Source organism: Schistocerca gregaria, chromosome 4 (assembly GCF_023897955.1).
Source record: "Schistocerca gregaria isolate iqSchGreg1 chromosome 4, iqSchGreg1.2, whole genome shotgun sequence".
NCBI classification, from domain to species: Eukaryota; Metazoa; Arthropoda; class Insecta; order Orthoptera; family Acrididae; genus Schistocerca; species Schistocerca gregaria.
Window position 1 is genome coordinate 188,941,573 of NC_064923.1, and position 25,469 is coordinate 188,967,041.

Below are 25,469 nucleotides of genomic sequence, written 5' to 3' on the forward strand. Positions count from 1 at the left end.
TAGGGACCGAGACTTCAGCAGTTTGGTCCCTTAGGAATTCACACTCATTTGAACATATTTCTAAAGCAGTTTTTGGCTCTAGGGCACCAGCACCCCAATGAACCTCGCCACTATCAAAGACTACCACACGTAAAGCGTAATGCAATTTTAAATTAGAAAAACCGCCTGAAGATCAACCTGTAGATTCGAAACCGGCGACGGCTCTATTTGTTCCTAATAAACATCAGCGAATGGTTGCTGTTTTTACTTTGTTGTAAAAATTAACCTAAATATGGATGCCCGGGTTGGGGATTTGAGCGACTGTTGTCCCGAGTACGGTCCAGTGTCACACTACTGCACCACCTCATTCTGTTCTTGACAATAGACTAGATCTTCCGCAAAAAAGGGATTTGTTGAGGTTAGGGCGAGGTCGGTGGCGTGGGTATAGACACAGATGAAGATATTACTCTGTGGTATAGGCAATCGCGATTGGGCAGCAGAGCCCCGTTACTCCAGCGGCCGATAAGGAGCGAGTAAGCGTGTTCTGCGACAGCTCCGGTGACCGGCACGCCCGTATTCGTACCTGTGGCTCGGTGCGCCGCGCCGCTGCCCCCTGCCGCATGCCACAATAGTTTGCCGAGCTGGCAACCCCGCTGCGCAAGCCGCAGGAGCAGCCTCGCCCGCTCGCGGACCGCGGCTCTGCTCCGGCGGGATTGACGGCTGCGACTGCACGCACCACGGCTGCCATTGCCGCCTCCACTGCCTGCCCCGCGTCCTCTGTCTGTTCTCGTCGTGTCGTCGCCCCCGCGACACGACCTGCGGATCCGTACGAGGCGGCAGTGCCTTAGATTACGTCGTCTAGTTACACTAACCACTGCTCCGTGGCAGCAAAATCGAAAGTTCTACAAGGCCACCGACCCATTAAATCATAGAGCAGTTCATATTGTAAAGTTCATCGCCTTGAACAGACAACCACTGCATCGGCTATAGCCTTGTAACGAAATAGGGAACGGATTATTTGCGAGTCTCTGAATTTAGGCTGTGTCAGACAGAGACTCGAATCTCCACACTGTGGAAATGTTCGAAGGAGCACACTCTCCACTGAAGAATGAAAAATTGAGGGTTGAGTACACTGCTAAGAGTTTGACTTCTAACACGATACATACAACAAATCGTCCAACAGTGCAACCGCTTTAAGTTGACAGGAGTAACGGCATCTACATTCTGTATATAAGGAACGATTACGGAACTACTTTCTCATTAAGCATTTCAATGTTGTTTGTTAGAATGTCTTGCGGTAGTTGTTGTTGGCCGGCCGGCCGGAGTGGCCGTGCGGTTCTAGGCGCTACAGTCTGGGACCGCTACGGTCGCAGGTTCGAATCCTGCCTCGGGCATGGATGTGTGTGATGTCCTTAGGTTAGTTACGTTTAAGTAGTTCTGAATTCTGGGGGTCTGATGACCACAGCTGTTACGTCCCATAGTGCTCAGAGCCATTTGAACCATTTGTTGTTGTTGTTGGTGGTGGTGGTGGTCTTCTTCTTCTTCCTCCTCAGGAGACTGTTGCTGTCTTCAATTAGAGAGTGGTTTGATGCAGCCCTCCACGCTATTCTATCCTGCGCAAGCCTCATCCTTTCCGAAAACCTGATGCAGCACCTACATCTTTCTGAATCTGCTTGCGGCATTCCTCTCTCGAGTAGCCTTTACGATTTTAACGCCTCACACTTCCCTCCAGTACTAAATTCGTGATGCCTTGATGTCTCATAATGTGACCCCAGTGAGTATATAGCTCTGGAAGGACTGTAATTATATTTAAATAAATCCTGAACTGTCATTAAAAAATGAAACAAAATATTGCTGTCGCACAGTAATAGCACGTTGATTAATAAGTGGAATAGTTAGTTTAAGCTTACTTTGAATAAGGCTCAGGGTTCATTAAATAAAAACAATATCTCAAAGTTGTTGCTTTAATACAGTTAATAAAGTTAATACAGTATGCATAATACTTCCAGTCAAAAAGTATGTAAACAGCGGGTTTTAATTGGGCCTTACACTCTAAAAGTATTTGAAAATAACTACTACAGGTACTGTAGTAAAATAGTAATACAGTACTAAAGTAGTACTCATATTTCGAAACTGAAAATTTAATATTATGTATTCTCTATTTAATGAAGATTTTTAGTACTGCTCTAAATGCCATTATTGGGCCTAGAGTGTCTTCAGAAAGGTGCATGTGTCGACCGTCTGACAAGATTACTGAGTATGAAGTCTTTAATGACTGGTCGGATATCCAATTCATCCAAAACCTCTCGGTGGGCATAAAGAAGAGCCAAGTTGTTCAATCACTTCCGTCCCATTGTTGATCGGAGATGCGACTTCAGACGTCTAAGGGCGCTGAATGACCGTTCTGCTTTTTCTGTTGTGATTGGAACTACTTAGAGAAGCTTAACGTACTTGCCTACTTCACATACCATTTCTCCAACTGCAGGCTCTTGTGTAATGTAGTTTCTTACAAAAAATGGCTCAAATGGCTCTGAGCACTGTGGGACTTGACTTCTGAGGTTATCAGTCCCCTAGAACGTAGAACTAATTAAACCTAACTAACCTAAGGACATCACACACATCCATGCCCGAGGCAGGATTCGAACGTGCGACCGTAGCGGTCACGCGGTTCTAGACTGTAGTGCCTTGAACCGCTCGGCCACACCGGCCGACAGTTTGTTACATCACCCAAGGGTTTTTTTTTTTTTTAAAGACCAGTTGTTTTGTTTATCAGCGATATCGGCTAACATATTCAAGTGTAAGCGCAGTCTCTCAATGTGTAGGTCATTTTTGAAAAACTCAGTTGATTTTTCCAAATTTGTTTCACCTCAGTTTACTAAAAGCAAGCACTCTGGTTCAACTGCAATGACCTGTGCGAGTCCAGTTGAAGCAAACCGCTCAGTAATGCAAGATTGCACCGTTTCACAAACTTCATTGTAAATAGCTTTGTAATATTCCTTTGGGGTTTTCAAAGTGTGCGGTGAGCTGGTTTCGTTGTTTTCATACTTATTTGGTATACTTCGATTCCGAGGAAGCGAAGGATTATAAACTTGTGAAGGTTTTTGTTTTAAACAAGATTCCCAAAAGTGTTCAACACTCTCACGCCTTCCATTCAATATACAAATCAAGCCCTTACCTACCTTTTACACATCAGCAATACTTAGATGAGGGCATCGAATTTTTTCATTGACACTCTACTGGGTTCATTGCATGGCAATAAAGACGTAAAAAGAAATAAGTCTTGAATTGTAACATTGACTCAAGGTAACCTGCTCGTTTGTAACCTGCCTCTGTTTTTTACTCTGCAGAAAATGTTTCATAAAACTCTAGGAGTTCTTCAAAGTTTTTCCATACTCTCAAGCTCCATCGAGTCGGACCAAGGGGTCGTAGACTAGCTTTACCGTTGGCGCTCTCACAGCGTATGCTTCTGAAAAGTCCCATCCTTCTGTTGGATTCCCTTGCGATTTTATTAAATCCTTAGCTAAAGTCATAATATCCCTCATAGACGTAAGATGGTGGAGACTGTCTACAATTGCAAAGTCTAAACCGCGAGCAGTGCAGTGCACATAACGTGCTTTTGGTTGTCTATCCTAAACTAACTTTGTTAGTCCTTTGAACTTACCTCTCATATTCGAGGCACCATCATAGCACTAGGCACTTAAGTTATCCATTGACAAATCAAGACGCGCAAAACCATCTTTTAAAATACCAAACAGAGTTTGTGATTCAGTGTTGGTGGGCCTCGTATAAGGCAATAAAGTCTTCGTTGATTATTAAGAAATCATCAACATACGAATACAAAATGACACTCGTTCGTGAATTGAAGAATCACTTGTTTCGTCGTCCATAATACAAAAATTTTCAGTCTTCTTGATTGAAGCCAATACCTTTGTCAACACAGACTTCCTAGTAGATTAATGACCTCGTTTTGAGTATCGTGGGACATCCACTTATGCCCTGAACGCCCTAACCAGTCTTTAAACTCAAGTACGTCATTCTTTCGGAGTTCCAACAACTAAAAAAGAATTAAGCTTACATATTCGTCCCCTCTTAATTCCTTGTCCTTCGCGGCATAGAAATTGCACGGTTGTAAACATTGTCTCAAGAGCTAAACGGCCTTTCCTCAAATCACTATCTAACTGTTCATTCAATTGGGAGGCCACACTTCGGTTGGTGATGGAATTTAGTTTCAGAACACCTCCTTTATGCGTAAACGTATTTTCATGAAGACGAATTTTTTTTTCAAAACCTTTTTCTTGTTAGAAAACCCTACTGAAGTAAATGATTTTTTTAAGAACATCGTAATAGATTTTTAGCATCTGCCTCTTTACAGGTTTTGCAAAAAACGTTTACGGTAGATGCTTCGTATTCTAGCCATGTATATTTGATCAACCAAGACGTTTGAAATGATCTTCCCCTACCAGATTGTCCAGGTTTCGGCTGTGAACGGTTCTCGCCTGAAGACGACGAAGCAACTGACGACAAAAAATTGTTGGAGGTTGACTTGCAGTATGATAATCTTCAAAGCTCGCCTTTTTGGTAATAAATTTATCCGTTGCAAAATTAATTTACAGTACACCAAGAGACGAAAGTAAAGGATGAAATACAGTTACATATATAATAGTCCACTAGACACTAAAGTCGGAACACTAAACACGTCTGCGCATGCACTGAACGAAACTATCCACACTGAATGAGTGCGACAGCAGGGTGGACTTTATATAGCCGCGGCGTCGTAATATCTTGAAGTATCAAGGCGACTCGAGACGGAGGGTTCCAGGCGCTTCTGCTCCAGTCCTTCTGATGTCGCCGCGGCCGCGGCCGCCAGACTTTACGTGAAGGTTCGCGCACCGGGAAAAATTCTAAGTATGCCCGCAGCACTGTAACACTAACATGATTCGCACCACTCGTTTTCAGTTAACCTGCCTACTACCGTAATAATTGTTTGTTTTAACTCCTTACTGAATGTATTTTAAAAGGTAACCATCGTCAAACAGGGAGAATAAACAATTCCAACATAATTTTGTGATTTTACAAAGCGTGACGTAACTAATAATTGTCTTTAATTGTTGAGGGGCGCCGCCACCTCCCCTCTCAAAATTTTTTTTAGGGAGCCCTGGCCCCCTCAAGCTCCATGGAGTCGGAGCCTGTGGAGATGTCATGCTCCATGTTCTACCTTCGACGAACAGGCAAAGATTTGCACAGCAAGAGTTATACTCTTCAAAAACTACGGTTCGGTACTTCCGGTACACTACATAAATGACCTAATGCTTTTGATGCATGTATGGTTATCTTTATTTTTGCTGCAACAGGCGTCTCATTCTCGTTACAAACCAATTTGCGAACAAATCCTGACGTAAGCACTGAGAATTTCAGTTTTGCTGTAAGTACTGTGTACTGTTCAAGTAACAGGCAGGACGATAACTATGCCGCACAAAAATGTTCTAGGTCACGCGACTCGTTATAATTCGTCACTCAGTTTCTAGACCGTTCACCGCTTTCTGTTTTTAGGGGACTCAAGACTGATAGCTTAAGTAAAGAAAGCGATCGCTATAAGGTAACGTTCGATAGCCATGCAACACACCTAACGTACAGGTAACGCGAGTACGACCTTAACTAACCACTGCTACTAGTAAAACTGCCATATTCTACGGGTGATTAAGGTAGCCTATGGTAGTTCTACAACTCTGCTCACCACAGATACATAGCAAATTACAGCCTACGTGGCGGATCGTGTTGCCGCCTGGTACTGCTTGATTCACGGTTTCACTTGGTGTGTGTGTGTGTGTGTGTGTGTGTGTGTGTGTGTGTGTGTGTGTGTGTGTGCGCGCGCGCTCCCGTTTGCAAATATAGATCAAAATAAAATAGTAGCACACAGAAATACCTTCGTAAATATTATATAAGCAAATAATGATTGAAATTAAAGACCAAAGAAGAATATATCGTACTTTGTGGTCGATGTATAACGTAATGTCCGTTTATTACATGTAAAAAAGCTCTGTGACTTTGTTTTTGTACGTTTGCTGCTTCAACATGTACTGTGCACTAAAAGTTGTGAGAGATGTTCAATATGTGGGAGTTTCTGTGTGAGAGGACTACAAGAAGACGGTAATTACAAATTTTCTGCACTTTCACAATTTCTTTCAATCATTAATCACAAAATTGAGATTGTTCACATGTTACGGTTAAAACAACAGAACAATGCAGCACCTCACACTGAAAGAAACACCCATAAATGTCGTAACACACGAAAAACGCTCTTGAAAATAGGAATTATTTCAGAAATGCATCTAGCATTAAACACTTGCAGCAGAGAAAGCTAGTTCACAAACATGAGATGGAGATCACTCCACAAGTGGCCCATCGGCACCATCCGACCGCCATGTCATCTTCATTAAGGATGCGGATAGGAGTGGCGTGTGGTCAGCACACCGCTCGCCCGGTCGTTACGATGGTTTCCTTTGACCAGAGCCGCTACTATTCGGTCGAGTAGTTCCTCAATTGGCATCACGAGGCTGAGTGCACCCCGAAGAATGGCAACAGCGCATGGCGACTGGATGGTCACCCATCCAAGTGCCGGCCACGCCCGACAGCGCTTAACTTCGGTGATCTCACGGGAACCGGTGTATCCACTGCGGCAATGCCGTTGCCAGTTTACAAACATACCCATTCCTTTACGCTACTACCCTGAATACCTGAATACATAACCAATTACCCCTGATGCTTTGTGGTAATCGCTCTTATCCCAGGAGCTCCTTGGAATCTGTATCGCACACGGCATGTGCATGTCAGTGGGTTAAGTGCAAATATGTCGATGCCTTGTGAGTGACTAATCATTTTTGGATGTGGCCATATGTTCGGGAAACAAAGTGAATAAAGTAGTTTCCAAAGATTTGTACGTAAAGTAGCTACAGCGCACAGTGGTATAGATTGCATTGTTTGCGGAACAGTTCTTGCGCGCCATGGCAAAAGTTCAGGTAAAGAATTCGTTAATATTCAGACCTGTATTCCCCTGTTTTTTTAGGAAGCGCCCATTCCCCTCGGCGTTACATGAACAGTGTCGCAGCGGGTCGTGTTACCGCCTGGTACAGACTTGATTCACGGTTTCCCTTCCCTTCCATTTCCTTCTCTTCTTTTTGAGCGCCCTCCTTTTTTCTGCAGCTTAGGCCCCGCAGGGTGCCTGGCTCGCTTTACGGAAGAAACCGCAGCTTGCCAGCTGCGGCACCGCAGAGAGATACCGCGCCCTGCCCTGCCCTGCTTCCATTGTAGTGGCTGCCACTCCCATTGCGACTCGTCTGGCTTCGTCTAGTCTAGTCTACGAGGTGTGTGAGAAAATTAATGAGACGAATTTTTTTATCTAGGTTTTCAGTTTTTGCAAACAGCAGTATGTTCCCATCTAAGTAATTCCCTTCGGCAACTACACACCGGCGGAGTCGTTTTGTTTCCAGACTTGATAGCAACGCTGAAAGGCTGAAGCTGGTATGGCCATAAACATGTAGGTCACATTCTTTCGAAAGTTCTCCGGAGTCCCAAAATTAGGTCCTTTCACGACGTTTCTCAATTTCAGAAATAGAAAAAAGTCACAAGGAAATCAGATCAGATGAATAAGGCGGCAGTGGAACAACAGGAATGGCTTTTGAGGTCAAAAATTCTGAGATCGATATGGCCGTGTGACATGTGGCGTTGTCATGATGCAGCATCACTTCTCTGCAGCGTCCAGTCTCAATCGATTCACCCTTTTCCTAAGCCTTTCAAGGACAATTTTTGTAAAACATTTGGTTGACTTGCTGTCCTGGAGGAAGACATTCTTCAATCACGGTACCCGTACTATCAAAAAAGCTAATCATTGTTTTGATCTGTGATTCGCTAATTCTAGCTTTATTCAGTGCCTCAGTGTACCACTCCTCAGTTTGCGGTTTTCTCAGGATCGTACTCAAAAAAACCACGATTCATGACTTGTGATCACACGACTAAACCATTCGTTGTCAGTGGCAATATTCTCATGAAGATCAAGACACACGTTTCTTCGATTCTCCTCCTCCTCAATAATGACGCACCATTGTCGTGGAAACCTTCTGCACGTGCAAAATTTCAATCAAAATTCGTTGTACCATGAAAATGTGTAACAGGTCACCCATGCTTATTGTTAATGCGATTTCACAAGATCACGCACGTGTTCGATATTTTCATCGGTTAAAAGTGAAAGGTGTCAGTACCGAAGTTAATTCTCGGCCTTCAGAAAACCGTTTGACCGCTACGGTCGCAGGTTCGAATGCTGCCTTGGGCGTGGATGTGTGTGATTTCCTCAGGTTAGTTAGGTTTAAGTAGTTCTAAGTTCTAGGGGACTGATGACCATAGATGTTAAGTCCCATAGTGCTCAGAGCCATTTTGAATCTTAAAAAAATGATTTGTGCCAGCGAGAAATTTGTTCTGTTGATAAGGAATTTTCCCCGTAGGCCTGTTTCAAAGTCTCAAAGGTCACACTCGCGGATTCCCCAAGAGTAACACAAAACGTGGTTGCATAACGTTGCTCTATATTCCACAGTTCCATTTTCGTAACATACCCCAAAAGCACAGCGTCACGTACGGCACTGTCAAAAAAAAATCACATGATGGCTGTACGGACCTGAAACTCGGACAAAGCATTTCAAAGAGATGAGCACACCAGTCCACACACAAGAGCAACAACACAGCGTTGCCAGATCGCTCGTAGTGTTGCCAGTATCATTACTTTTCTCTGGCTGACTGCGCGTGATGGATCGTAAACAATGTTCCGATGTGAAATACGTTGAAGAAAACCATGTACTGACATGTACCAAGCGCGGATTCAGAAAACACATTGTTGCGGAACGCAACTGGCTCTTTATTCGCTATAGACAGAGCATCTCAAGTTGATCACATGTTTCTAGATTTTCAGAAGGCCTTTAACAGCCGTTTCTAACAAACGGCTTGTAACCAAACTGCGCACCTGTGGAGTATCGTCTCACTTGTACGAATGGATTCGTGACGTTCTGTCAGAAAGATCACTTTTCGTAGTAACTGACGGAATATCGTATAGTGTAACCAAACTTACAGCTGTGGTTGGACGAGGAAGCTTCATAGGCCCTCTGCTGTTAATATATACAGAATGATTCCGTGACGATGTTAAAAACTTCCAGGGATGGTGGAGAAGGGTAAGCGTATCAGTTTTAGAAAAGGAACCCTTTTCCGGAAACAGTAGAGTGAAAAGTTATAAGCGAAAATCGCTCTGATACCTCTGACAGAGTACAGCTCTTACAACGCAACAGTAGCTTGGCTGTGAACACAGGTTGGCCACCGAACGCACCTGACCTGAACCCGATGGAACAAATCGGGGATGCTACAGGGCGCCCACAACCCACCGAACCGTAATTTACCGGAATTGAGTGATACCTGTGTTACTATCTGATCCACGTACCTCCGGAAACTTAGCAAGACTTCTCAAATCACCCACACAGGATCGCTGCTCTACTGCGTTCCAAAGGTGCACCAACATGCTACTATGAAGGTGGATATAGTGTTTTGGCTCAGCAGTGTATACATATATTGTGTATATGGTTTTCTTTAGACAGTTGTGCGCTGTGAAAGTGAGCACCTTTGACTGAAAGCATTACAGTATTTGCTAGCATTGTGGTGTTTTATACATCAGAATTTGATACGGCCCGAGATACAGGATGTCCTCGGGATAGCGTACCATCGATCTTAGAAAGGTCGAAAGATTGTCCTGCGGAATGTGTACAAAAGCGGCAGCCTGTATATGAGGAAATTGCTTCGTCTGTTTAATATTCCGAAATGTCCATAGTAATCGCACGAGATTCGTTTACAAGCAGTAATATGTAATAATTTGCACACGCATTCGTAAGTACGGCGGTTCAAATCCGCATCCTAGCATCCAGATTTAGGTCATTCAGGGATTACCTAAATTGCCTTACTCGAATGCCAGAATGATTCCTTCGAATAGGGGCACGACCCGTTTTGCTTCTTTGTGCTCAGCTTGAACTCAATCTGTAGTGACCTCGCTGTCTTAACGCTAATTCATTACTACATTGCAGTGCCTGTGTTTTTAAGAAGAATGGTGCTGCGTTCCTTCGGATATGCTCGCATGTTCGAAGGAACAGTGAATCGTTGTTGACGACATAAGCACAGTAATACCGTATTTATCCGCCGATACCAGGCAGCAGCTTTCAATTACGAATGTCATTTTTTTTTCCTGTACAGGAACGGCATAATGTGTGTAGGACTACAGATTGTGACTCCCAGTCCCACGTCGGCGGGATACTGACTGGGTTTATATCAGAATTCTGAGCGGCCATCTTCACAAAATTCTAGAAACTCCTCGCAAGTGACGTGTGTACCAAGACGATAATGCTCCAGCTTAACGTATGGAATTGTCGGAGACTGGTTTAGTGAACTCTGCCAGTCACATGATGGAAATATAATTCAGTCTTTGTAGGAAGTTTTGAAGAACTGTGCACACAATCAATTTCTTCCTTAAACGATAAGTCTTCTAGTACCGACCATTTTGCAAGAAGAGTAGTTACTTTTGTGTAATGGGCGATCAAAAAGTTTCCGTTCGAGGGTTGTACAGTCCAGAAATGTCAATCCGGCAAAATAGCCAGAACACTGAGGTAGTCATCGCACCGACGCACGAGGTTGAAAAAACCCGTTGGGCGAAACACCACGTTCTGACGCGTTGAAGTAGTCAGTAATTGCCCGCTACACATGCTCATCCAACAGGAATCGTCGTCCCCAAGCTCTTCTTTATGTCACCGAATGCATGGTAACCGCATGGGAAGAGATCACGGCTGTATGGCGGATGCTCGAGTGCCTACCACGAGTGTTCGTGTAACTTGTGCGGAACGACATTTGCAATATGATGACGTGCGTTACCATGAAGCAGCAGCACCCTTTTTCGCAATTTTCGCAGTTCTTGCATGGAGTAATTTCCCCCATTCTTCATTCTCCGATGGATGTCTCGCGGTGTTTGTCTTTCGGCAGCCAAGGAAAACCTTGGTCCTGTTTGGACGCACTTGGTAATAACGACGCCATTGTTCAAGTTTGCCACGCGGGATTAGCCGAGCGGTCTTGGGCGATGCTGTCATGGACTGTGTAGCTGGTCCCGGCGGAGGTTCGAGTCCTCCCTCGGGCATGGATGTGTGTGTTTGTCCTTAGGATAATTCAGGTTAAGTAGTGTGTAAGCTTAGGGATTGATGACCTTAGCAGTTAAGTCCCATAAGATTTTACACACATTTGAACATTTTTGGTTCAGGTTTCATTATTTACTAAATGTACGTGGGAAAGACACTAAAGCAAGTCTAATCCCTTGCCTACAGTGCCTCATATATACGCTTCTGAAACTCCATCAGGCGGTAACTTTTTGATCGCCCCCTTATACAGGGTGGTCCATTGATAGTGACCGGACCAAATATCTCACGAAGTAAGCATCAAACGAAAAAACTACAAAGAACGAAACTCGTCTAGCTTGAAGGGGGAAACCAGATGGCGGTATGGTTGGCGCGCTAGATGGCGCTGCCATAAGTCAAACGGATATCAACAGAGTTTTTTTAAAATAAGAACCCCCATTTTTATTACATATTAATGTAGTACGTAAAGAAATTTGAATGTTTTAGTTGGACCACTTTTTTCGCTTTGTGATAGCGCTATAATGGTCAAAACGTGTAAGTACGTGGTATCACGTAACACTGCACCAGTGCGGACGGTATTTGCTTCGTGATACAATACCCGTGTTAAAATCGACCGTTTACCAATTGAGGGAAAGGTCGATATCGTGTTGATGTAAGGCTATTGTGATCAAAATGCCCAACGGGCGTGTGCTATGTATGCCGCTCGGTATCCTGGACGACATCATCAGTGCCCGGACCGTTCGCCGGATAGTTAAGTTATTTAAGGAAACAGGAAGTGTTCAGCCATATGTGAAACGTAAACCACGACCTGCAACAAATGATGATGCCCAAGTAGGTGTTTTAGGTGCTGTCGCGGCTCATTCGCACATCAGTAGCAGACAAATTTCGCGAGAATCGGGAATCTCAAAAACGTCGGTGTTGAGAATGCTATATAAACATCAATTGCACCTGTACAACATTTCTATGCACCAGGACTTGCAAGGCGACGACTTTAAACGTCGTGTACAGTTCTGCCACTGGGCACAAGAGAAATTACGGGATTATGGCAGATTTTTGGCATGGATTCTATTTGGCGACGAAGCATCATTCACCAACATCGTAACGTAAACCAGCATAATATGCACTATTGGGCAACGGAAGATACACGATGGCTGTGGCAAGTGGAACATCCGCGACCTTGGCGGGTAAATGTATGGTGCGGCATTATGGGAGGAAGGATAATTGGCCCCCATTTTATCGATGACAATGTAAATAGTGCAATGTATGCTGATTTCCTACGTAATGCTATGCCTATGTTACTACAAGATGTTTCACTGCGTGACAGAATGGCGATGTAGTTCCAACATGATGGATTTCCGGCACATAGCTCGCGTGCGGTTGAAGCGGTATTGGATAGCATATTTCATGATAGGCGGATTGGTCGTCGGAGCACCATACCGTGGCTCGCAGGTTCACCGGATCTGACATTGCCGGATTTCTTTCTGTGGGGAAAGTTGTGGAGGATATTTGCTATCGTGATCCACCTACAACGCCTGACAACATGCGTCAGCGCATTGTCAATGTTTGTGCGAACATTACGGAAGGCGAACTACTCGCTGTTGGGAGGAATATCGTTACACGTATTGCCAAATGCATTGAGGTAGACGGACATCATTTTGAGCATTTATTGCATTAATGTGGTATTTACAGGTAATCACGCTGTAACAGCATGTGTTCTCAGAAATGATAAGTTACAAAGGCACATGTAGCACATTGGAACAACCGAAACAAACTGTTCGATCTTACCTACGTTCTGTATTTTAATTTAAAAGACCTACCTGTTACAAACTGTTCGTGTAATATTGTGAGCCATATGTTTGTGGCTATTACAGCGCCATCTAACACAGGTCGAAAAATGTGGTACAACTAAAACATTCATATTTCTTTACGTACTACACGAATATGTAATAAAAATTGGGGTTCCTATTTTAAAAAACGTAGTTGATATCCGTTTGACCTATGGTAGCGCCATCTAGGGTCCCAAACATAGTGCCATCTAGTTTCGCCCTTCAAGTTATAAAAGTTTCGTTCTTTGTACTTTTTTGGTTTGACGCTTATTTCGTGAGATATTTGGCCCGGCTCGTGTACGTAGCTGAGGTTGAGGTTTCTTCCATGGAGCAGAAAAAGAGCTATTGGTCGTAGACGACTTGCATGAGCAATTGGGACGCCTACGACGGGCAGCCGTTGCGGGCAGTGGGAGGAGGGCCATCATTTCAGGACGTGCGAGGCGTGACGGGAGAAGCGCGTGACGCACGCCGTGGCGAGGCCACTAGCCGCCTCACCGGGGCGGTGTCCTGAGGCCCGCTCCTCAGACGCTCCTTGTCCCTGTCTTCCGTACTGACAAGTTACCTCTCTTCTCTGAGTGGTGCGGTCGCCGAAAGTTCCGTCCATAGTCATTAACTTGTTAGCCCGAGCGAAAATCACTGCAGGCACCCGTTGCTGTGCGGTCTGTGTCTGCAGCAAAGCAAGTCAGCTGTTGTGTGTGTCTACGGCCCTACGCAGCAGACCAATGGGAAGTGCATGACAGGGGGTACGTGCAGTTCCACCATTTATTATGCTTTGCGTTTGACTCGCTAATGGAATACGGGAAGAATGACTGCTTCAGTTTCTCTGTGATCGTTATAATTTGGTCATTAGTGTTTACGAAGTCCTTCCGGGAGTGATTAGTGGGGGGTATTTTGTAATTATGCATTTGTCCGATAGTTAACACAGATCTTCAACCGTATGCTCTTAAAAAGTTCAACAGCATCTACGTCACGCTATATCGAACCACCTTACCATTTCCGATGCCCTTCTTTGTATACATTCAATACCTCCTGTTAGTCTTATTTGATGTTACGTAGACTGATAAGGAAATGAATGAGGAAGTTCTCGGCAGAATTTCCGAGGAAATGAATATATGGGAAACACTGATAAGAAGAAGGGACATGATGGTGGGATACCTGTTAAGACATCAGGGAGCTGTAGAGGGTTAAAAGAGGAGGAAGTCAGAGATTCGAATACACGTCGCAAATAATTGAGGCCTTTGGTTGCAACTCCTAATCTTGAGATGAAAAGGTTAGCACAGAAGAGAGATTCGTGGCGGGCCGCACGAGACCAAAGATACGTGGCTTTGCATTTTGTAGAAAGCACAACATCAAATTTGTAACCATTATGGGGGTGGGGGGGGGGGGGGGCGTTCACGAAATTGACCGAAAAATGTCAGTTTTCAGTTCACTTTTTTTTTGTTAGTAGAATACATAGCTAATACGCTCCCACAGTTTGCGTTGAAATCGCATCCGAAGTGCCTGAAAATCAATTAAATGTATGACGCGACCTTCCTTTCACGCCCAAGTTTTGAATCACTTCAGAACTAGCTCGGTGGACGACGATTCCATGGATTACTTTCAAGCAAACTTGCACGGGATACATCTAGAAGGCTGTGATGTATACCCTTTGGGTTTGTAGATCATCTTTGACTGTTCCGTATCTTTGAAACAGTAAGAAAGGTGGAAGATCGGAAGGTCACTAGTGGGCATAAAAGCCCCAGAAAGATGATACACGTCCTTCAGATGTATAGGTAGCCAGTGTAAGAGACATGCAATGGGGAGTATGGGCTACATATTTTTTCACATGGTTTTAACAAACGACTCACTGGCTTAGAGGCATAATAACCTGTACAATCACAAGGTGAAGCTTCCAAATTGTATATTGGATGTTGTCAAACACAGTTAAAGATTTCTGGCCGATCCTGAACGGTTAAGTAAAGTGCGTTTTTATGGCTAAATCCAGATCCAAATGAGTCTCTAAATTTACACATACGGAAACCACATTTTCATGTGCTACAGTTGTCACATTTGCTACTTACGATGCACTTCTTCTATTGATCGGAACGTAGGGAGAATGAAGGTATTAGAGAGAATAGACTGTAAGATAGAAAATTGCGCTTAAGACATCTTGAGAAAAATAGATTTACAGCGCCTCTCTACAGCGGAAAAGACAGTTGAGGACCTGATAAAGGAAAGAAGGCAGAAAACGAGAAACCTTGAAGAGAATGAGAATTTTCTGAAGAGGTGCCACAAGGAAAAATGTTAAGTTCAACTTTAAATTGCATTTTCTGAAAATTAAAGAAAATTTTATGTACCTTTTTCTCGGAAGCTATGAAGACTAGAATTACGAAATTTTATACACCTATTTCAATAAACCCAGTAAATGTTCTCAAGAGTACTTCGGAAACTCTTAGTGTGAGCTGAGATTTGGAACAAAGTGTTTGGAACTCTGCATGAATTTAATATTACAGTCATAAAATTATAATTTAAAAATATTAAGATTTTCCTATTCCATATCTTAAAAATTGCTATCTGCAGAGAGATTAAACAGGGCTGGCCGGGGTGGCCGAGCGGTTCTAGGCGCTACATTCTGGAACCGCGCGACCACTACGGTCGCAGGTTGGAATCCTGCCTCGGGCATAGATGTGTGTGATGTCCTTAGGTTAGTTAGGTTTAATTAGTTCTGAGTGCTAGGGGACTGATGACCTTAGAAGTTAAGTCCCATAGTGCTCACAGCCATTTGAACCATTTTTGATTAAACGGGGAAAATTTTGTATAAATCTCCTGAACAGCTTATGAGAAAAAGGCACGTACATTATTTTTTTAGAAATAAAATATTCAATTTCCATAAAAAAGTTATATATAATTCAAGGAACGAAACACTAAATGTGCTAATTTCATTGCCGTATCTTATAAATTGTGGATTTGTTGCATCTTTTAAATAGTGTGTGTTTACTAAAACCTGATTGCATATTTCTGCAGATTTTTTCATATAGTCTTCATTGTTAATTTCATCATCATATGCACATAATCAGCAAAAAGTCTGCTGTTAATGTTAATACACAACATCAGCAGCAAGAGTTCGAACACACTTCTCTGCTATGCACGTAAAGTCACATCGACGTCAGAATCCGACGCTTTACTTACTCCTGCTGATACATCCAGACATTCTGAGAGTACTCGTAAACCGTATTAATTATTAGTAAACCTTCTGCTTAATAGGTATAAATGTTACGTCAAAATCTTAAGAAATTTAGTGCAAAAAAAAATGTTAATGTGTGAGAAAAACCTATCTGAAAATGGAGGAGTCCCGATGTTTCAAAGGAGCAACGGTAATCGAATTATACCAATTTCGAAAAATCTTGCAGAGGCTGTGTTCTACCTATGTTATCAAGAAATGGGATGAGAAAAGATAGCGGCAGAGATGGAACCTTAGGTTTATTTTATGTAATAGAAAAATGCGGTATCTCGTACTTCTTGTCTACCATTCAAAACTTTTCTAGGCATATGTGACGTGTGTGGGCATGTCGTATACGTATCAATATCTCAATCTCCCATCGCCGTTTGTTTTAAAACTTCCGGAATCTTCCTTGATACTGTATACGCAGCCCCAAAAATTTTTCAAATAGCATCATCAACCTGTGACCAGTAGTAACATTTATTTTATGTAGCTAACAAGCGTAAGCTGTATAAGACATCCGTATGATACTATCAAAGATAATTGTACAAAAATATAATAAAGCAGTTACAAATTCTCTAAATGCAATAACCTATAACCACTCATGCAGGATTCCAAAGATCGAAACACAGTGATCTACCTAGCAGTAACAGAGTAAATAATAAAGAAAAGCCATTGTATTAAGTACGTTCCACGCCTCCTAAACCTCTGGATCCATTTCACCCTACTTGGCATATACTGTCTAAAAAATAAAGGGGGGGGGGTCAGTTGCGGGTGGACGTTGGAAGGCAGTGACATAGAAGCATAATTTTGAACGTCTGGAGAAGCCTCAACTAAATGTTGTGAATAAATAACTCATTATTTGTGTAAAATTACTGTGAGGAATCGGGATCAGTATGCTTGTTGGTGATAGTTCCCATGACGTTTGACTCATAGGGGCGGGCTAGCAAAATAGTGACATATCAGCATGTCTCTGTAACACCTGAAGCAATTTCTACTAGACTTGACACATGTAGAACTTGCTATCTGGAGGAAAAAAAAATACTGTGGTCGTAAGACACCTGTAGTGCCTATATGGCAGAGGTTGGTGGTGAAAAGGGGTGACATAAGAACGTAACCAAGGAAAGTCTGGAACAATTCCAACTAAACTGGACCAATTTGGTACATACATGTGTTATTATCTGCAAAGAAATGTTGTGAAAATAAGATATTACTATTACCCTGGGTCCGCTCCGATAGCGAGTGGTCAGCGCGGCGTTCTGTCACGCCAAGGGGCCTGGGTTAGATTCCCGGCCGGGTCGAAGATTTTCTCCGCTCACAGACTGGGTGTTGTGTTGCCCTCATTATCATTACATCATCATCAGTGGAAGGTAACGGGAAACCACAACTGGAATCACTTCCCGAGACGCTCATGCGGCGGACCTCACTGACGAGGCTTCCCCCATGACTAGACCTACCGTAAGGCAGAACACAGTTATTGCCCCTGGAGGTGGGGTTAAGGAGCACTGACAAGTGAAAATGTTAGAGAACTACTTCTTACTATTTCGTTCTTGTATCTGGCCGACTTTATGCACAATCTTACTCAGGCATAATCAAAGGGTATCTCAGGATTTAAATAAAACTGCAGGGCGAAATTGGCTACATGTTCAGGTTAAATGCACTCTTAGGACGAACGGAAGACGAACCACGAATGAATTATCCAAACGGGACGGATATCGGTAGATTTTACGTACATGTACGAACAAACAAATCATTAAAATTTCAGAAAAACTGGATGATTTATTCAAGAAGAAGAGCGTCACCACCGAGCATATCAGTAACGCTTTCGTCCACCTATGGTCCTTAGGCCAGCAGTTACTCGGCTTAGAATTCAGTGAAGAGTCGTTGAATGTTCTCCTGAGGGATATTGTGCCAAATTCTGTCCAATTGACGCGTTAGCTCGTAAATGTCCCGAACTGAACTTGCTGGCCAAGACAGGGTTTGGCTAGCACAAGGACAAGCAGTGAAACGCGCGTAGTGTGGGGTCGGGCATTATCTTGCTTAAATATAAACCCATCGGCTCAAACCATCACTCCATGTTATCGAACCGTATGGCGGGCGATAGTCAGGTAGGTATCATACCGCTGTCTGAGACGTCCCTAGACACGTCTTCACTCGTCACCGGGGCTCGTTTCGAAGCGGGGTACTCACTGAAGACAATTCTACTTCAGTCAGTAGATTACAGGCCGAAGACGTGTCTGAAGAGGCACCGGATAGCGGTGAGATGCAAGCTGTCTCCCGCTATAGGGTACGGCAGCCGGGAGTGGCGGTATGGGCTGCAGTCTCTTGGTTGTTATCTGCGGCTCCCTTAGAGTACAGCGTTGTTGAGACGGTATTCGACCCTTTTGGTTCACCTTCATGGCCATTCTTGGTTTGAATTTTGAGAATTTCTTCTGTTTGTCTTCGTGCCCGCCAAACCCTATGTTGGCCAGCAAGGTCGGCTCATCTGGCCCAAACTGAGAACGTTTGAAGCATTAAGGGCAGGGCCCTCGAATCAGCTCGGGGTTTTGACAAACTAACACGGCATTAGGACAGAATTTGGCAGAGTATCCCCCAGGAGGATATCCAGCGACTTTGGTAATCATTGCCAAGCCGAATAACTGCTTGCATAAGGGCCAGAGGTGGACCTCGCGTTATTGACTTTCTCTTGAACACATTATAGATTTTTCTGAAATTGTATCAGGTCTACGATTTCCGTCCCATTTGGATAATTCATTAGGGGTGCGTAGTTTTTCTTGTCTTACAGCACATGTGTAAAATAAATTACTTGTAATGCGCGCGTGCGTTTTTGTATTATATATATATAGTGTGTGTGTTTACGATTAAGTTATATGACTAACATAATATAAATGATATTTCAACGATTGTAGAGAACAAGGATTGGACTAGGCTTATTTCATACGCCTACTAGAACGGAAAGTGCAAGAGATTTTACCTTCAGTATTGACTTTCTCGAAACAAAGCCATATTTTAGGGGGACTGTAGCTTGCCCATCTCAAAACTGAGCTACTTTGTAAGCAGTCGAAGGAAGACATTTTTCTTTCGTTCTCTGCGGCGGTTGTCGAGAGAGTTACGTACATATGGCTGCAAAAGAAGCCTAATTCAGTTGGAATGTATTCTCGGCCATTTGCCAGTTACCACGCGCAAGAAAACCTAATTATCGCGGTGCTGCTACTTGGCAGGTGGCGGCGCACCAGCGGATGAGACTGCAGCAGGCAGGGCGCTCTACTTCCATCGGCTGGCAGGCGTCCCGCCTCATAACCCACGCCCCTCTAACAGACGCCGGCGCTCATATCGGAGAACAGCTGACGGGTAGGGGTGCCAAGAACTCTGTCGGCAGATGCGAGCCCTCACGGTCGTAAAACCGACCCAGATGTGCCAAATTCAGGAGACGGAGACCTATTGGACGGAAGGGAGATCAATGACACTAAATCACGAAATGTCTACAGGCGGCAATGCCACGGAAACGACTAGAGTACCGTAGGCGTGGTCGCACTGCGATGGCTTGTAGAGTCATGGAAAAGAAATCGCAACACTAAAAAACAGTAAATGTACAGTAATGAAATTTCGGGAATACAGTTCTCTAGCTAACATATTTAAGTGATTAACATTACAAGATCACAGGTTAATGGAAGCTCGATATAAGCGATCGCATTTGTGAAATTCTGGTACATTAAAAACCGGTGTAACCGCCTGAATGTTGAGTGCAAGCACGCAAACGTGTGTGCATTGGGTTGTGCAGGTACCGGATATGAGTGGGATGCAGTACTACGTCTGTTCACTTGCTCGGTCAATACAGGGACTGTCAGTGCTTGTTGTGGATGACACTGGAGCTCTTGTCAAATGATGACTTATATGTACTCGATTGAGACAGATGTGGTGATCTAGCGGACCAAAGCAACGTGCCGGCACCCTGTAGAGCATGTTGGGTTACAACAGCGGTATGTGGGTAGAGTTACCCTGTTGGAAAACATCCCTCGAAAACTGTTCATGAATGGCAGCACAACAGGTGAAGTCATTAGATCGACGTACAAATTTAGTCTGCGTGCAAGGGGTGACCAAGGGAGTGCTCTAGCTTTCTCACGAAGTTGCACCCTACACCGTAACTCCAGATGTAAGTCCAGTCTGTGTAGCACGTAGACAGGTTGGTCGCAGGCCTTCAACTGTCCCCTTCCTAACCATCACACGACCACCATTGGCTCAGGGACTGAACCAGCTCTCATTAGAAAACCTTGCCCTCCAATGAGATCTCGCTTGATACCACTGAAGTAAAAAATGGCGGTGGTTTGGGGTCAATGGCATGCACGCTACAGGGCTTCTGGCTCGGTGCTGTCCTTGAAGCAACCGATTTTTAACAGTTTATTGTGTCAAAGTGGCCCCAATTGCTGCTCAAATTGCAGCTGAAGATGCAGTACTATGCGCCAGACCCATACGCCGAAAACGATGGTCTTCCTTCTCGGTAGAGCCACCTGACCATCCGGAGCCCGGTCTCCTTACGACCACCATTCTCGTGATCACCGTTGCTACCAGTCATGTACAGTCACAACATTCGTGCCAAGTCTTTCTGCAGTATTGAAGGAGGAACATACATCTTCTCTTAGTCCTATAACATGATCTCTTTCAAGCTAAGTGAGGTGAAGTGTTGATGAGTGCGTCTTCGTCACCTTAAAGGCTCTCTTGAGTAACACATACTCACCAAGTCCAAAGTCATAGTGACAACGCTCACGACTGTTGCAGGTGTATTTAAAGCAAACCTGATTTGCATCTTCATGGACTGGCGCCAAATTTGAATAGACGTCATCTTTCAGATGGAGAGACACGCCTACCAACTTTCGTTTGTGTCGCACTGCTCCATCTTGGTGACCGAATTTTTTTGCCGCCAGAGTAGTTTTTAGACGATGAACCTGTCGTGAGCTGGACGACGCATTCAAGCCTCCATCCACCATGTATGCTCAGGTGTGCTGTTGAAACCTCCCTACGGGGAAACAGAAGATTTTGTCCTTAAACTTTTTTTGTTGTTCAATGATCGGGACACATTGTAAGTGAATATATACACGTGACTCAGAGCAGTTTTTTGTGCAATGAAGTTCAAAATTAAGGGGTGATTCAAAACTTCTGTACATCAGAACTCATTAATCCATGTCCGTGAAATTGTGCTACACAAATACTTCTGTGTGACAGATTTGAATCCGAGTAACGGAAAGACAAGTGAGGTTGATAGGCATTTCCAAATAAGACCGTGCGCCATTGTTCGTTGGTAAGTCGTAAACCTCTCCGCGTTGTCTTGTTGAATGGAGGCCGGAAATATCATTATAGCCAACTACGCGTATGATATGCACACTAAGCCGTGTCCTAAGCGCTCTCGTGGCTGTCACTAGTGTCTCCGGCTGTGCGGTGACATAGCAATTTTTCTTTCCTTATATTAATACCAAGAGCATTACTACTACGCTTCATTCATCACTCCTCTGTTCAACACACCTAGGCTCAACGCCTACCTTGCGAGAAAAGAAAGTCTCAGGAAATAAGACATGTGAACGTACTCGTCGAATCTCCAGCCATCGACGTCATCCTTCATGTTACTTATTTTATAGCGGAATTTAGGTCCTCAGAAGTTGCGACTGTTTGCAAATTCTAAGCGTCATTGAGACTACTGTACAAGTAGATACCAAGAATTCACAGTTTACAGTAGTGGTTAACTCAGTCATACCGATTAAATTTTCAGGCGCAAACTTGCAAAGCGACATGAAATGGAACGAACACGTTAGGTCGTTTGTAAGGAGGCGAGTTACCCACTTCAGTTTATTTGGAGGGTTACAGGAAAGTGTAGCTCATAAATAAAGGAGACCGCGCATAGAAAAACTTTGGCGATCCAGTCTTCAGTACTACTCGAGTGTTTGGGATCCCTGCCAGGTCGTCTTAAAAAAATAAATCGAAGCAATTCAGAGGCGTGCTGCTAGATTTCTTGCCAGCAGATTCGATCAATACTCTGATACTACGGAAATGCTTTGTGTTCTCAAATGGTAATTCCTGGTGGTAAGAACTTTCTCTTCGCGAAACCCTGTCGAGAAAGGTCGAGAGAACCGACATTTGCGATGAAGTGGAGAACGAGCCTACTACCACCAACATAAATTTCGTGTATCGCACGTGAAGTCAAGGTGAGAAATGAGATGCCCTACGGCAGCAGACAGACAATGCATTTTTCCCTCGTGCCAGGGAAAGAGACAGACTAGATGTAGTACGAAGTATCCTCTGCAGTCAACCATATTCTGGATTACGGAGCATGTGTATAGACGTACAATATAAACTACGCACGACTTTTCTTCTAATTTTTTATTTTTCATTGCAGTAATTTAGACTAAGCCTTTCTTCGTTTCTGTCCTTCTGACATTCTACCAGTAGTAGTCACTATCTGTGCTATTCCAATAACGAGCGTAGCTCGAAAGAAAAGAAGGAAAATTGGAATAAATGACACATGATGTGACACCGTGAACTCTCTTACCTTACACCCTGAATAGATACATGAAACTTTAAACAGGTCCCATATGTTTACGGAAATAGATTTGCCCAGAACACCATCTTTTACAGCCGATGATCATCCTGTTAAACTATACCGACATGTTAGTACCCTGGCAACACATTTGAGAAATTCTTCAGCAAATTTTTGTCGCGTCCACTAGCTGAGAGCGCCAAACGTTAAAGTCGCACTGTAGAGTATGTCGCACTACCATCTTGCATGCTATCTGATTACCAGTTGCACTGCACCTCGCCAGAATCCTCCTAGCGAATCTAATTGTCCCATTCTCCATTCCTACAACAACTGATTTTGCTTTTTTTGTGTGTAACTTATCTCTCCGGTGCAAACGTGCGTATCTACAAGTCTAAACGTGGAGATCCAGTTCCATAGTCAATCAGGGTTATTTGCTTTTTCTAATGAAGGCTTCAGACGCTTCACATATCTTTGTCAGAAAAGTATAAGGAAGCTTAGTAAAAGTTCATCCGAGGAGCGTTAATGCATAACATTTCCGTCGTCAATCACTACATAGTAAATATGACGTTGAAGTGTATGCTCCTGTAGAGATGAAATAGACCATGCGGCATGTGTCGATGATCAAGACGTATTCGGAGACAGTAGGTTCGAACCTTTGAACATAAATCACTGGATAATTTTAGCTCTTTGCTAAAATGATTCCACGGTTGAATCCTCAGTCTTCGTCGTGCAATTGATCTTGTGTTTGCACCGAAAAAAGGATGCCCTATGCTGGACTCGTATCCTGAAACAACGCCGTTCAAACCCTGTCCGAGCATCTAGATATAAATTTTCCATTTATCCTGGGATAAATTTATGCATGGTGTTGGAAAATTCGTGTTACAGACTTTCAGAACTTACGACTTGTAGGGGGGAGTGAGTAGACAATATTTTGAAGTGGAAATCCACCGTTTCCGTGGTACAAACATTCGAAAACATGTTGGTAATATGACCACTTTTACGGTTAACTAATTGGGCGTGGCCCAGTACACGTAACTTGTTTTAGAGTTCCACTCACTAATAGCCAGAGAAGTAGCTCGTATACTCGTTGACTGGTTCTAATCAGCATGATGGAGTATGGCTTCTTCCAATTGGGATGTGCGGCGTCTCTTTGGAGTGCCACAGTTACGCCTGCTGTAGGTGAGGTACCCTTTCTCTAAGTAGGTGAGTAAATGTGACGAAAAGGGTATGAGAGGAAGTCTGACGTTGTAGAGAACGATCTTGATAAAGGTGACGAGCAGCTCTTCCGTACCTGTGGGCTTTCGCCATTCAGAAGGATCACGTCGATGTATTCTGCAAAAGTGTACTCAAACAAGTTGCTCTAACACTCACAGGCTCGTAAATAAGGCTCGAAACATGTCAGAGAGGTAGGACGGACATTAAATGACGACTGCTGGTCCAACGAACCACCTCCTACCATGATTACCCTGTTTCATACCTACCTAGCACCCTGTATGAAGATCGGGATGATTACTTCGGAAAGCACTTGACCTTTAGCCTTCCTCATCCGTATCAAATCTGAGTTTGTACTCATTCCGATGACTTCGTCCTCGACGCAAAATCTTTGTCACTAGTCCTGTCTTAATAATTAAAGGACGACGACGACGACTTACTAAAGTTTCCATCCTCCTTTCGGAAAGTTCTTCACGACAGATCACTGGTACCTCAGAAACGTGTCCTTGGGCCGGTGACGTTGTTTTTCCACATTCCTGTAAACTGTGGCGACCTTGATCAGTCCGGGCGGTACGGCCCACCCGCGGTCCCTCCACCGCCCTCGCTCACCTCGCCCACCCAGTTTCCTTCGCCAGTAACGAGACGAGAGTTTAGTCGTTATTGGCAAAACAAAAGGCCGTATCGAGGCCACGAACTGCTTGCTGGTTTGCGATTATCGGCCCAGCGACTCGCAGATATCGTGTGGGAGGACCGGTTCTGCTTCTGCTGCGGGGTATAGGGAACAGAACAGAACAGAAAGGCGCAATCTGCCCGCCCGCCCGCTCTTGCGTAACGAGAACAGCCGGCCAGTCACGGATCTGTCCTCTCGCCTCGGCGCGCCTTGCACCCTATCTGCCTGCGCGTGGTTGGCCGCGCGGTGAAGAGCACCAAACGGCCAGTTCCCCGCCTCCTATTCTTGCTCACTTGTTTCCTCGTAACTGAGAACTTACTCCTTAAATGAGCTGCAAGTTTGTTGATGTGCGGATGACTAATCCACAGTACCCTCAGCACTCTGTGAAATCACTTAAAAAAAAAAAAAAAAGGTTCAAATGGCTCTGAGCACTATGGGACTTAACATCTGTGGTCCTCAGTCCCCTAGAACTTACAACTACTTAAACCTAACTAACCTAAGGACATCACACACATCCATGCCCGAGGCAATATTCGAACCTGCGACCGTAGCAGCGGACTGAGCGCCTAGAACCACTAGACCACCGCGGCCGGCACATCACTTTTCACTGAACTCCAATAACAGATGGAGCGGATGATCTGTTCTCAGGTTTGCGGCACCTTCCCTTTGCAGATGGTGGTTTCACAACGATACCTCTAAGGCATTACAGTAGATACGGTTCGCTTTCCTAATTTGCTCCTAATAAAAATTTATTCCATGTTCAAAAAATTGGATAACCTGGATAACTCACAGCTATTTATTGCGCTGCGCCGCGAGGACCCACGTTTATATCACTGCGGGTCAGCTTTGACTGTGT

The 25,469-nt window shown here is 44.1% G+C and overlaps 1 protein-coding gene and 1 pseudogene across 3 annotated transcripts in view; one reads left to right on the top strand and one right to left on the bottom strand.

Annotated features, from left to right (window-relative positions):
* Window positions 1-25,469, top strand: part of LOC126268230 (serine/threonine-protein kinase tricornered) — a 555,239-nt gene that overhangs the window by 260,425 nt on the left and 269,345 nt on the right. The gene's annotated exons all lie outside the window — the stretch shown is intronic.
* LOC126268448 (5S ribosomal RNA) lies at window positions 6,553-6,669 on the bottom strand (annotated as a pseudogene).